This window comes from Peromyscus californicus, unplaced genomic scaffold (assembly GCF_007827085.1).
Source record: "Peromyscus californicus insignis strain IS unplaced genomic scaffold, ASM782708v3 Scaffold_10__1_contigs__length_136768540, whole genome shotgun sequence".
Classification (NCBI taxonomy): Eukaryota; Metazoa; Chordata; class Mammalia; order Rodentia; family Cricetidae; genus Peromyscus; species Peromyscus californicus.
The window spans coordinates 96,384,101-96,396,951 of record NW_026294391.1 but is presented as its reverse complement, the minus strand read 5'-3'; the positions used below and the strand labels follow the sequence as shown (position 1 = coordinate 96,396,951).

The 12,851-nt window shown below is 39.0% G+C and overlaps 1 protein-coding gene across 1 annotated transcript in view; it reads left to right on the top strand.

Annotated features, from left to right (window-relative positions):
* Il13ra2 (interleukin 13 receptor subunit alpha 2) overlaps positions 1 to 12,851 on the top strand; it is a 56,125-nt gene that overhangs the window by 24,299 nt on the left and 18,975 nt on the right. The window contains exons 2-3 of the mRNA XM_052746586.1: positions 5,655 to 5,732; positions 7,377 to 7,490. The gene's annotated coding sequence lies outside the window, so the exon portion shown is untranslated. The remainder of the gene's footprint in view (positions 1 to 5,654; positions 5,733 to 7,376; positions 7,491 to 12,851) is intronic.

The following is a 12,851-nucleotide window of genomic DNA, read 5'->3' as shown; positions in this document are numbered from 1 at the left end:
ATGGAGGAATCTTGATAATTTCAAGTTTTGGTGTGGGTAGTGTATGTGTTCATATAGATTTATGGGCATGTGTGCTTTGCATATGTATGTGTTGGCGAGAAGTTGATGGCAGATATCTTCCACAATTGCTTTCCACCTTATCTTTTGAGACATGATCTTTCACTGAACCCAGAGCTCACCAGTTAGGCAAAAATGGCTGTACAATGGGCTTCATGGATCTGCCTCTCTCTGCTCCCCATCTCATGTACTAAGGTTATAGACACACATGACCATGTCCAGCTCTCGCATGGGTTCCAGAGATCCAGACTCAGGTTCACATGCTTCCACAGCAAGCACTTTACTGAGCCATTGCGTCCACCTTCAATTTTGCTCTTAATGTGAAATCAAGGGCACGTGCTCAGCATGTGGGGGATGAAGGGGAAAGGATTGAAGAGAGTAGAAAAGCTTTGTACTTACAAAGAATTAAATAAATGTGGACAGAGACATATAGTAAGGCTTTTGATTACTACTGTGGGCTAATTTAACCTTGAATGTTATAAATTTACCATAGAACTCATCTATAGTGAGACTCTTTTCATCAACAATTACCTGCTCTGGTGCCGGCACAGAGAAAATATGAGAGTTAGATTTATTTTTATTGAAAATAGATTTTTTTTTTTTTTGGTTTTTTTGAGACAGGGTTTCTCTGTGTAGCTTTGCGCCTTTCCTGGAACTCACTTGGTAGCCCAGGCTGGCCTCGAACTCACAGAGATCCGCCTGGCTCTGCCTCCCGAGTGCTGGGATTAAAGGCGTGCGCCACCACCGCCCGGCGAAAATAGATTTTTCTCTCATAAAATACAGCCTGACCACAATTTACCGTCCCTCCATTCCTCCGGGCTCCCCCAAACTCCTCTGTCCCCCAGATCCACTGCCCCTCTGTTTCCTCTTTAGAAAAGAACAGGCCTCCATATTTTTTAAAGTTATGATCAAACAGACAGGGGGCACCTGAGTTTGGGGGAATGTAAGGTGGTCTAAATGGAATAAAGATAGAAATAAGGCAAAATCTGGCCCATGGACTGGGAAAAGAAATATAGGTCTGTGAACTGAAAATTTTTTTTCCCAAGCTGAAAAATAATCACTGGTAGTACTTAAAAACACAAGCTGGGGTTAAAATAGATTGGTAGAAGGTAAGTATGTGTTTGTAATTTTGTATATTTGCCTCACTGTCTTCATATAGTAAGTTTCAATCAAATGAGGAGTGCTAAGGAGACCCTGAATAGTGAGTATCCCACTTTCTCTCAAGGTGTGAAGTGGTTTGGGAGCATAGGAGGTACCAGTCATTCTAAACACCTCATTGGATACTCAGTCAAAAAAAGATGTGGCCATATCCAACTACCAGTGTTGTGAACAATGTCTACCCACTCCTCCTAAAGTTCTAATGAGAAACCAAAGTGTGAGTTCACCAAAGTTTGTTCTGGGGAACCAGTGAGTTTATCCAGATTACCTACAGATCATGGGTGAGGGTTTATTGACAGGAATACTGGTAACCCCAAAACAGCCACACTGGAAAGTCTTCACACAGCACAGATGATCATTTCCCTATAGATACATAGATAGAACCCCAATCATGTAGTCTTCCATAGACTATAAACTCTAGATTCTTCCCAATACCACTTGAATTAAAACAATATCACATAAAAGTGACTGGGACATACATACATCAGATACTCAGGCAAGGGTCCAAGGACCCTCCAATGATTCTCCTTCTAAAAGGGAACATGGACAGCCACAGACCCAATTGTGATGGACTTTTGCAACTAGGCACAGATGATCGGAAGAAGTTTGGCTCAGCCTTACAGTAATTCCTTTTATCCCCAAAGGTCTGCTTGGCTTTAGTTATCCAGCAGTGATTAAACTGTAGTTACAGAACAAGCTATTTATCTTTATCTAGAAAATTGCAGGAAGAATAATGCATACTGTTGATAGAAGGAACATTGTTTCACCAAGAGGAAATGGATTCCAGGACATTGTTGTAATGCACAAAGGATATTGGATAAGCTGGAATCACTGGGCTCTGTGGATACCAAACAGGAATAAAGCTATGTGAGTGCTACACATAATAGTCACACTGCCAGCAAGCCAGAGAAGCTCCTTCAGTAGACACTGCCTTTAGTTTAACAACTCCAAGAACTTGTAAAGCCTCTTGAAAACCTCAAAGAGAAACACTGGAGCATTGAAGTGTTGTCATGATGTATTTTATCACTTCCAAATGTTGTGGCTATAATGCTTGAAAGTAGGTTGATGGTTCCATTTAGTTTATCCATGGAATGAGTATGTATGAGACCTTCAACCAAGGCTAATTATATGAGGCTTTTCAAAAGAATGCTACGCAAGGTTTCAGACATTAAGGTTATATAGAAAGTGAATGGTGGCACTGTATAATGTGTTTCTTGGACATTTGAGGATAAATTGATTCATACTTCAAAACATCTTTATACACCTTGCCAAGTTGCCATTTAATTTGAATTTTAAGTTACAGGTTCTGCTGAAATAAGAAATCTTGCTTTGATTTCATGACTATCCGGGGCTAGTGAGTCCAGAGCTGCATGAAGAGTTCTCAATCTCATTGCCATAGGTCAACAGTGGCCCTGGGCCTCACCGAGCTAGTTGTTCTCTCACGCTTGAGGTGTTTCACTCATCTGCTTGATCAAAGGAAGCTCTGTACCAAGACCATACTCTACTATGTAGGATGGAAAAAAGATGAGAAGGGCAGGAAAGATTGATTCTCTTTAATGCCTAGATTCAAAGATAAGAGACAACCCTGCCATTTGCATGCTTCGTGGAGCTGAAAGGACATTCTGAAACATCATCTTCAAATATGGGTCTTCTTTCGCCTGGCTATGTGCCGGCTAAAACTTGATTTCCACAATATCTGAAGCTGATGGCTGATGATCTTAGCCACATCACCTCCAAAGAAGATTGTATCAATTCACCCTTTTACTGGTAATAAGTCAAAAACATCCTTTATAATAATTATTTATTTTCCTCTGCTCCATCGATAGAACCAAGGGCAGGAAATACTGTGCCTTGTCTGTTTTCAGCATTGAGTATAAAATGGAAGCTCAAGAAATGCCTGAGAAAGGATGATTTGGATAGAAGCCCATGACCATGTCAGCACTAATATAGTAAGCAAAGGTGGACTTAGGCACAGATTATACAAACAGAAACTCTGGGGTTTGTTTTGATGAGAAAACTCTGTCACTTAGGAAAGTGTCAGGCCTAGGCTCAACACAGCTGTCAAAAACAATACATACAAGTAGACGTATTTTTTAGGATTAAGATGTGCATTTAGAACCCTTAAGTTTGGGGAGGAGGGATGCAATGCACCAGGACTTTTAAATCATGGGATTCATTGCAATGAAGGTGTTCAGTCTACCGAAAAATGAGAAAGCTCTGGCTACAAATGAATAAAAGTAACTTTAAAAGAGAACAGCCGGGCGGTGGTGGCGCACGCCTTTAATCCCAGCACTCGGGAGGCAGAGCCAGGCGGATCTCTGTGAGTTCGAGGCCAGCCTGGGCTACCAAGTGAGTCCCAGGAAAGGCGCAAAGCTACACAGAGAAACCCTGTCTCAAAAAACCAAAAAAAAAAAAAAAAAAAAAAGAGAACACTTGTGGTTGAAATATGACTTTAATCTGCAAATTAAATGTGGAAACAATTCTTCTGAAGCCAAAGTAATAAAAAAAACTATATTGAAAAGAAATATTGTACTGGACATGCAGGTCTATTTCTGTAACCTCAGCCCTCGGCCACCCTAGGCAGGAGGATCATGAATCTGAAGCCAGACTGGAGTATGTAGCAAATTGGAGGCTGCTGTGGGCTGTATAGCAAGTTTAAGGACTTAATGCCTGACTTTAAAAGTAAAACCTTGTAAGACCAAAATTTGAAAAATAAAAGAAAGGCATCTTTAATTTTTGAAAAATAAGGACAACAAATTATCCAAACATATATCAGCTTCCAAAAGAGAACATGAGATTTGAAAGTAAGTTCTACCAATAACACAGGCCAGTGTCTTTCCATGATGTCAGAATTTATTGAATGCCAGTAGATTCACAAACTACATTGATTCCACCAGCTTTGCTTATCAGAATACTCTTGGTTTCACTTGGATTCATAGCAACAGAAATTGCAAACTTTTCATTCCATTTCAATTTGTTAGCATACATAACATTCAAACCATATATATATATATATATATATATATATATATATATATATATATATAAGCTTTAAAATATTTAAAGAAACTATAGGAGTCAGAAGCAAATTAGAGTATCATTGTTAAGAGTCAATGCAGGTAGCCAACTACTGGGTTAATGAACAGATCACAAAGGTTAGATGCGGGTCCAGATAGTGTGGAAGTGGGCAGCAGACAGGAATATGTTTAGCTGAATCTGAGAATAGTTGAGAATTCATCTCTTGACAATCTCCCAACCAGAATGTCTCAAGTACATTGAGTGACCTATGGAAAATGGATGGGTTGGTGTGCTATACTTCAGTTTACAGTGCTTTTTCTTGACTGGGCCTGTGTGTCTGCACTGGGAGTTTCCATATATTTGATATGTCCAGTATGTGGGGCTTATCTTCCTACTGTACCTCATCATGTTATGTATCTTGATAAATCTGCTAAGCGAAGGTGGGTCTGGTTATCCATAGCATCCAATTTCTGCAAACAAGGTGCCAAGTCATTCCATGTTGACATTGATTCCCTAAATGGAATAACTCAAGTCAAGACACTGAAAATGGGTGACTCAGGACAAGTGTCTGATTTATATATTCCATAGAAAATGAGAGAAAGAGGGAGAAAATTGGGAAAGAAAGTCAGAAAGGAGATGGCAAGAGGAATCAGCCTGAAGATTACAGTGCAGGAGGAAGAAGCCAATGGCAAGGAGCTGAAGTGGTGTGACTCTCCATGTTTTGCCTTCTGGTCTAAAGCAAAGCAAACACAATCCTGCCTAGAGAAATGCACTTACTCTAACTCTTTGGGACTGTGTTCTGCTATATTTTTTTTATCCCTGATCATTTTCAAGACACCAAAACAGAAAAGAATAAGGTGGGAAAGGTTAGTAGCAAACAAGTACTCTTCATTCTTGTTTGTAGCTAGAGTTTCCCTGCCTGGCCCACAGTCAGGACAAATCTCTCTCACCTGCCAGTCCCACAGCCGCTCAGACGCAACCAAGTAAATACAGAGACTTATATTGGTTACAAACTGTATGGCCGTGGCAGGCTTCTTGCTAACTGTTCTTATAGCTTAAATTAATCCATTTCCACAAATCTATACCTTGCCACATGGCTCGTGGCTTACCAGCATCTTCACATGCTGCTTGTCATGGTGATGGCTGACAGTGTCTCTCACTCAGCCTTCCTGTTCTTTCTTTTCTCCTTTCTGTTATACTTCCTGCCTAGCCACTGGCTAATCAGTGTTTTATTTATTGACCAATCAGAGCAACACATTTGCCATACAGAACATCCCACAGCACTTGTTCTTCATTTTTAATTCAGAATTTATTTCTGGTGCTACACTGGTTCAGACCTTCAATTATATTTCAGCCAGCAAAAAATTTTAAAACATTTGTGTAAAAATATAGTTAAAATGGTTTCTCATGGCTTTCTACAGAAAACATACATAGAAGAAAACAAATGAAAATTCAGACTGCATCCAGAAAATAGAGTTATTCAATATTGTGGAGAAATGGTAGGTTTATTTATTTATTTCTTTGTTATTTTTCTTTCTATGTTTGTGTGAATATATGCCTTGGTGATTCCAAGTTAGTGTTAGAGTCTGTTGAAGGAACGCTTAGCTTTTAAAATTAGTGCTGAGAGCCAAACTCCAATCTTTATGACTGTGCAGCGAGCATTCTTAAGTGCTGAGCCATCCCTTTAGTCCTGTCTGTCTGTCTATCTATCTATCTATCTATCTATCTATCTATCTATCTATCTATCCATCTATCTATCATCTATCTATCTATCATTTATCTATCATCGATCTATCTATCTATCTATCTTCTATCTATCTATCTATCTATCTATCTATCTATCTATCTATCTGTATTTTGTGTGTGTGTGTATAGGTGTTGTGTGTCGCCACATGTACCATGACACTCCTATAGGGGTCAGAGGACAACTTGTGGTAATCGTTTCTCTTGTTCCTCTATATGGGTTCTGGGAATTGAACTCTGGTCATCAGGTTTGGGAGTGAGCACCTTTACGTATGAGCTATCATGTTGACCCCAGGTTTTCAAAAGTAATACTGTTGATTAAAAATGTAATAAGTTGGAACACAGGTTAACAAAATAATGTGCACAAATGGGAAACAGTTGGTAATCGTTGGTGAAGTTAAACTTTGGTAGTTTCTGTGTGTTTGTGTCTGCATGTCTATATATGCTAATACATGTATGTACATGAGTTTGCGTGATATATGAATATGTATGATGTGCGTGCGTTCATGTTTGTGAGTGTGGATGCATATTTGCCATAGCACACATGTGGAGGTCAGAGGACAGCATTGGGGTTCAGCCTGTGCCTTCTACTTTGTTTAGATCAGGGTCACTCTTCCGTCACTTTCCACTACAGACACCAGGCTAGCTAGCCCAGGAGCACCCAAGGATTCTCTTGACTTTATTACTTACCTTTCAATAACAGCACTGGGAGTAGAGAACTGCAAAATCAACTTTTACATGGGTTCTGGGGATTTGAAATTCAAGTCCTCACACTTATATGGCAAGCAGTTACACACTGGGCCAGCCATCCAACTCAAACTTCAGAAGATTCTAATTTCCTCAGACAAATGCTCATACTTCTCATGATACCCTTTGACAAATAATCCTAAATTACCTTGACATGTATCTCTCAAATAACACTATCCTGTTACTAAATGTTCCTGCCAACAATCTAAGGAAGGGCAGGATGGGAGCAAGCCTTTACATGGGATGTTTTGTGTCCATATTTCAAAGAGAATAAATGAGAGATCTCGTCGTATATGTAAATCCTGTAATGCATAGAAAACTTGTCAAAGAAGACATTGTGTTGTTTGAAAATCTACAAATTTGAGTGACCTTGCCCTGATTTTTGTTCATGATAGGAAGATGGGTTGGACTCATTATTAGTGACTGAATGGGACTGTCATAGTATGACACTATATGTTTGTCTTCAAAATTTGATTAGTGTGTATTGCATGTAATTGTGGGTTTCACTGTGCTGTTTCCATACATGCATATAATGTACTTTGATCGTACTTACTCCACATTTACCCTGTCATGTCCTCCTTTCTCTCCCTCTTATCCCCATCTACTTACCAATAGTACCTTTCCTCTTTCATGTCAATTTCTTTCTGTTCTAGATTTCACACATGAGAGAAATCTTCCCTTTATGACATATGTGGTCATTTTGATGGAAAGGATCTTTGTTTCAAAGACTGAATTTCCTGGACACAAGTCTTGCTCTCTCCTAAGTGGTAAGTCTCACCTCCTCCCCACAGATGCAATTGTCTTATGTCCAGGGAAAGAAGACAAAGTTAAAGACTAAGTTGATCAACAATGGCCAACGCTTTCATCAATCCTGCCTCTGCACTAAAGCCTTCATAAGGACCCAAGATTAGGGTTCAGGGTGTTCTGGGTAGCTGAATACACAGAGGTGCCTGGAGAAGGCATGGAAGCTCTGTGACCTGTCTCACATACCATTCCAATCACTGAATTATTCATCTGCATATTCTGTAATATTATTTATAATGAATGGAGACACTTAGGCAATGTTTCCCGAGTTTTGGGAGCTATCACAGGAAATGAATGTAACTCAAGAAGGAGGTTATCTGAGCCCTGATTTGTAGCTAAGTTGTATCAGCCCTCAACCTGCCATGTTTTTTCAAATAAATTAGACACCCAGATGCTGTCTGTTAGGGAATTGGTTGGTTACTGGTAGAGAGAAATGCTTACATATTTGGATGACCAGGGATGAAATAGTTTGTATGGTACCAATTGTGTGAAAAATAGGGAAAACCCTTTGTTTGTGTTTCCTATTCTTTTTTCTTAACTTTTATCGATTCTCCGTGGATTTTCCATCAAGTATCCTGATCCCGCTTATCTCCCCGTCCCCTCTTTTCTATTCTTAACAGCTACGTGCACTTGTTGTCTTCAAATTTTGCCCCATCATTGTGTTTTGAACACTAATTTATTGTGATTCAGACATTCTACTTTATGAGGTCAATTAGAGACAGCACTGTTCACCTTTTTACTGCTAAATCTAATAGACTATTCTCTCTCTCTCTCTCTCTCTCTCTCTCTCTCTCTCTCTCTCTCTCTCTCTCTCTCTCTCTCTCTCTTTGGTTTTTTGAGACAAGGTTTCTCTGTGTAGCTTTGAGCCTTTCCTGGAACTTGCTTTGGAGACCAGGCTGGCCTCAAACTCACAGAGATCCACCTGCCTCTGCCTCCCGAGTGCTGGGATTAAAGGCATGTGCCACCACCACCCGGCTAATAGACTATTCTTAAGCTTCATCTTACTTCATCTAGCAGGAGCTTCTGACACTGCCTGTCATTGTCTGGTCCCGGAAGAAGTTTCTCGACTTGGGAGAAAGTGGGACACCACCAACTAACGTTCTGGCCTCTGCTTTGTCTCCTTTGTACCTCCGTCCTCATATACTGACTTTTCTATATTTGAAGATTCTCGTCCATAATTCTCCTCTACCATACAGGTCAATTCTGTCTCATCTTCTTAGTACCTTCCATTGTGCCTAAGTACTTTGAGTGTTTCATGGCTCTCAGACTTGTACTTACAGCAATGACCTTCCCGTACTCTGTAAAGTCAAGTATCCACCTATTTCTACCATTATTATTCAGGCAGATTAAATGTAACGATTGCAAACTGAACTCTTAATTACTACAAATAAATGATATATTCACTACTGCGACATCCCCTTGCATGCCTAAGTAGATGAAATTATCTTCCAACCTTTTCTAATCTCAAGGCTGGTATGATGGCAAACCTCTCTAATTCCAGCATTTGGAAGATGGAAATGAGAGTTTCAGGAGTTCAAGGCTAGCTTCCACTATATAGCAAGTTTAAGGCCAGGACCAGGTACATGAAACCTTATTTCCAAAAGCAAAACATTAACTACACATATACACAGACACAGACACACAGACACACAAGGACAGACACAGACACAGACACACAGACACAGACACACACCCCTCATGTCAAACCACAATACCAAACCAGCCTTTCCTATCTCTGTCTCACTGCTCTTGCTATTCCTGGAACTACTAAGCTTATTACTGCTATAGGGCTTTAGATTGTGCAATTTCTTCTCCTTGGAAAATTCCTTCCCTGTATCTAATGCTGGCTAAGTCCCTCACTGAGAATCCTAATATCATTTTCTCTGAGAGGCATTCCCTCATCATCCTATCAAAAATGAACCACCACCATTCTCATTCTTGATATCCTGCTTTGCTTTCTTTTGTAGAATTTATAATTATTTGATGAGTACACCATCTGTCTCCAATACCAGAAATGAAGGCAAATACTTTTTTTATTGTTCAATGCTGTATCTCCAGTACTTATAACAGTACATGGCAGATAATAGGCTCCTAAAATTAATTTCTGTAAGGCAAACATGTGATATAAATACTTAATTGTATTTGTAAACACTTTTCCTATAACTGAAGACATAATATGATGCAATATATTATGATCTAGTAAATACCAGTCCCATGTTTTTTCAGACTGTACCTTGTAGACATGAAAGAACAGACTGGTAGAATTATCAGCAAGGATTCTAAAACCTACTGTTGCACATTGTGCATTGGGTTTGTAGTGAGAATTGAGGCTCTGGAGGACAGCCTATTCCTTGCCTTTGAAGTAGTTACATGAAGTGAATGTTTTGGGTACAGGACACACTATTTACAAATCAGTCTTTGAAAGCATCAGAGGAGTGTGGAGGAGGAGAAGGGGAGGAAAGAGAGAGAGAGAGAAAGAGAGAGAGGGAGAGAGAGAGAGAGAGAGAGAGAGAGAGAGAGAGAGAGAGAGAGAGAAGAAGAAGAAGAAGAAGAAGAAGAAGAAGAAGAAGAAGAAGAAGAAGAAGAAGAAGAAGAAGAAGATTGCTTATTACATCCTGAACAGTGATCTCTCTCAAGACAGTACTTTGCTCTTCAGCTATAAGGTATATTAAAACATAACAATTTAATGATTTTAAGAATTATTTTCTAATTGATGCCTTACGTAAAAATGTAAAGCCTTGATCTTTAGTGGGTTACTATGAAAAGTGTTTTGTTGCTTTGATGGGTGGGATTATAAAATAATAAAGATTTGATCTGCTCAAATAGAGACAAATTTTGAATTGTGTAAACTGTGCACAGATGCTGAAATGTGAGAGGTGATTTTTGAATGTATGATTTGAATATAGATATTAGTATGGAATCTCTAAGGCAAATTCTGTAGCTTGGATAGCACTTCAGGAAACTTGCTTGCCAGATGAACTCAGGATACCATATCAGAAACCATCTAAAGGGGGAATAAAGAATAAGATGACTCTTATGCTTTAATAAGATTTGTTGAACATATTCTGTAAATATTAGTAAACACTGATATCAGCATGCAATCTTAGCAGGATGTAAAGATAATAATGTTGAATCTAACAGAGTGCTTAAATGATATGTTAAAATAGAGATCCCACCAGTGTTTAATTTGCATACTATTACCTTAATCATTCAGCATGTACCTATATTCCTTCTGTCTTACTTTTGCATGAAATTATTTGCATTATTTGATTGGTGAAAGCCATGATAAATTTGTGTGGTTCAAAGTTATTTGTTTTAATGTATGTGAAATCATATTCAGAATTCCTTACCTGCTTATCTATTGTGGGGAATGTTATTTACATGCTATTATCAAAATTATATTTTGTAGATGAAATTTTGAAAGGTCTTTGTAAAAAAGAAACACAGAGCCAAATACAGAGCTAAAACCTAAGAGATCAAAGCAAGAGCCACAACTCCCTTAGCTTACCACTTGCTGCCTTTGCTTCCCCTGAGAGAGAGAGACACCTTCTCCTGTGTGACCTGTCTTTTTATTGCCTTTCTGTTCTACCTTCTCATTGGCTTTAAACCCAACCACATGATTTCCTCGTCACTGCCTATCTATACAGACCTCCAGGTCTCTATGGTTGGTACTGGGATTAAAGGTTCGTGTCACCGCTTGGCTGTGTCCTTGAACACACAGAGACTCTGCCTGCCATGTGATCAGATTAAGGGCATGTGCCACCACTACCAGACTTCTGCTTAATGGCTATGACCTGTGATCTCCAGGCAACTTTATTTATTAACATACAAATAAAATCACATTTCAGCACAAATAAAACATCACCATAATATTTGACTCACCACTAGTTCATAGGCTGATTGCAGTATTAGTGATGCATGAATCAATCTCAGCATGCTATTAGGTCTCAAAACCTGGCAACTTCCTGACATTTTGATTCTGATGCTGAGTCATGGCCATACTCCAGGCGTTATGAATAATTTACACTTGTTGGATGGTGTACTTGAAAGATTAGTGATCCAGCAATGCCATACCCTTGAGTCACGTCCTAAAACCATGACTAGAAGCACTTCAGACTAACTGATGCAATTGAGAACAGCATCCTACAGATAACTTGTATGAAAGACAATGGAACGTCTCTAAGACTGGTTGGAAGACTGCATTCTCTGATTAAAAGGTGCATGGGATTTCGAAAAAGATAAACATCTTTGCTTGTTTAGCTTTTATGACCTTCAGAATTGTTCTTTTTTTCTAAACTTCCAAAAAACGCCTCCTTTTTGATATTGAGGTGATAAAACCAGCTATCAACACTTGAGAAATTTAAATGTGGTAATCTGTATGAAGTATTGGATACAGAGAATGACCCTCAGTAAGGGTTAAGTAAACTACAGACCCTATGATGTTTTGTAAGGTCATATGGCAAAATTGCTATTAGAGCCTCATATTGGTTTCTCATTTCACCTGCAGATCACAATTAATCAAGGAATCAAAGTCCCCCTTTCCTTTTCTTAACATTTTACTCCTTCCCATGTCCTGTTATAAATTGCTTTTATATTTTTAGATACAATGAAATGTGAATAGAAAATATCAAATTTTGTAACACTAATCCTTTTAACCCTGAAGTATTCTTTATTTTATTTTATTTTATTTTTTTTTTTTGGTTTTTCGAGACAGGGTTTCTCTGTATAGCTTTGCGCCTTTCCTGGAACTCACTTGGTAGCCTAGGCTGGCCTTGAACTCACAGAGCTCCACCTGGCTCTGCCTCCCGAGTGCTGGGATTAAAGGCGTGCGCCACCACTGCCCGGCTTTGAAGTATTCTTTAAAAAGCTACTTATTGACACTATGAAATTCCATTGGTCTGCTTATAATAAATAATTATTTGTCTCTGGAACTTAGTCACTTCCTTTGCAAGCAACTACAATGAAAAAAAAACATGGTGATTTAGGTAGTTTAGAATAAAGATATTATTTACTTTATGCCCACATAGAAAAGCGTTGTTTTCTTTTATCAACAAAGCACCACATTATATATTATTGCACTAGAACAATGGTTCTCAATTTGTGGGTCATGACCCCTCAGGGTGGAGGGTGGCTGAATGGCCCTTTCACATGGGTCGCCTAAGACCCCTGGAAAACTCAGATACTTACATTACAGTTCATGACAGTAGCAAAATTATAGTATGAAGTAGCAATGAAGTCATTTTGGGGTTGGAGGTGACCACAGCATGAGGAACTGTATTAGAGGGTCGCAGCATTAGGAAGGTTGAGAACCACTGCCTTAGATC